At 38.6% G+C, this 1,948-nt stretch overlaps 1 pseudogene; it reads right to left on the bottom strand.

Moving 5' to 3' along the window:
- Positions 1 to 858: 858 nt before the first annotated feature.
- Positions 859 to 976, bottom strand: LOC134931436 (5S ribosomal RNA; annotated as a pseudogene).
- Positions 977 to 1,948: the final 972 nt, after the last annotated feature.

Here is a 1,948-nt window from a genome sequence, read left to right as displayed (position 1 = left end):
ATTGGCCTCGTCGGGCGTGGTACTCGGACCTCCTAACCATGTCTCTGGAGGATCCCTGGACTCTGCCGCACCGATAAGATATACAGCAAGGTCTGTTCATCTATCCAGACTTACAGCAGCTACGTTTGACGGCTTGGAAGTTGAGAGGGAGATTCTAGCAAAGAAATGTCTCCCCTCTCAGGTTATTTCCACCATGGTCCAGGCCATGAAGATGGTTACGTCAAATCACTATCATCGTATCTGGAAATAGTATGTTTCCTGGTGTGAAAGTAGAAAAGTTTCTCGTGTGGAGTTTAAACTTGGTCGTTTTCTGCTTTGCAACAAGGGATTGTGGATCCGCACTAGCCAAGCACAATCATTTTTATCAGTAATTATATAGTGACTAATATCTAAACTGTTAACGTCAATGAAAAGCAGTATCTGATTGGTGGTGCTTCTAATTATTTTGTAGACACGACTACATTTTAAAGTGAGAGAGACAGACAAAAAAAACTCTTTGGGAGCACTCTAGTAGTAATAAAGTAAATGAAATAAGTGAAAAAAAATCAAATATGCCGATAATGTAAAACTTAACCTTTATTTCATTCACCAATAAAATCTGTCATTATTATCTTGGAGCAAAGTAAAAGCTTGATTTCCTTTTTAACAAATAAGGTTTAAGCTGCAGAATTAACTGTAGGTGAATATCTGTGGAATATGTTGTGGATTCCTGTATTGATAATGAGAAGGAATCTGACTGACCACTGAGTAGTTTGTAGCTATGTGATATCTTTGACTAACAATCTGTGTTGACAGTGACAGGATCAAAAGATGGATCATGTGGCAGTATGTGTAGGATGTTTAATTTCTTGAAAAAAATGCCCACAACACCTAGTATTCTCAGGTGGTCTCCCATCCAAGTACTGACCAGGCCTTTCCTGCTTAGCTTCCGAGATCGGCCGATATCGGGCGTATTCAGGATAGTATGGCCGTGGACAGTTAAATCTAGAATGAGATGGAAAACACTTCTGCTTTTTGTACTTGGCACAGGCCGTGTCTTTCCAAATGAGAGAGTGTGAACACTTCTGCTTTCTATTGTGACAGTGTATGGTGTACTGGGAGAGGCGGATCGCCTCAGCTAGAGAAACTGTCAACCAGATGAGAGAGTGTTGGAATAGGGATGGTGTGATGATTTTAGCACAGGTAAAATACTTCTACTTTCTGTTGTGAGAATGACTTGAATATTATGAACACATAATGTGTTTAAATTGGTGTGTCTCTCAGTAAGATGAGGAAATTCTGATACTAAATATCCATATTTATATCAGTATGACTGTCGACCAGATGAAAATATAGAGAATTTGGTGTACTGGAATTCTATAAAAAAAAAAGGGGGAGGATCCACAGCTCTGATTGTCCTATATGCAAGATATGTTATTTTATATACAGTGATGAAAACAGAGCTCAGGGCTGGCTCAAAAAGCGAAAAATGGTAGCGCTCAAGACTGGCTCAATATATGGATAAGCCATCAGGACTGATATAATGAGTCACATACACTATCCAGGGAGTCTGACAAGTCACAAATATTTTGCTTTGACAGAATAAATCACCATATGTAGGTAGATAATCAGCTATTGACTGTCAGGCATAAGTAAATCACAAACACCTATCCAGAGAGTATGTACTGATATCTGGGATAAATAGATCACACACATTAATCCGGAAAGTCTGGACTGATAAGTAAGTCACAAATGCTATCCAAAACTCAAAGAAGGGAGAACATTGGAAAAACAGAAAGACTTGTTTTAACAGTATAAATCCCTCTATATGGGTGAATAATCAGATATTAATTGTCAGAGAATCTATCAAATAAATTGGTACATGGTTGTTGAGGCATTATTCAGCTGTTGAGTCCAGAATTTGCTCTGGTCACATGATCATTATTGTGTCACTGACAGGACAGTTGTA

This window comes from Pseudophryne corroboree, chromosome 5 (genome assembly GCF_028390025.1).
Source record: "Pseudophryne corroboree isolate aPseCor3 chromosome 5, aPseCor3.hap2, whole genome shotgun sequence".
Taxonomy (NCBI): Eukaryota; Metazoa; Chordata; class Amphibia; order Anura; family Myobatrachidae; genus Pseudophryne; species Pseudophryne corroboree.
The sequence above is the reverse complement of the archived record's forward strand: the minus strand, read 5'-3'. Positions and strand labels throughout refer to the sequence as shown.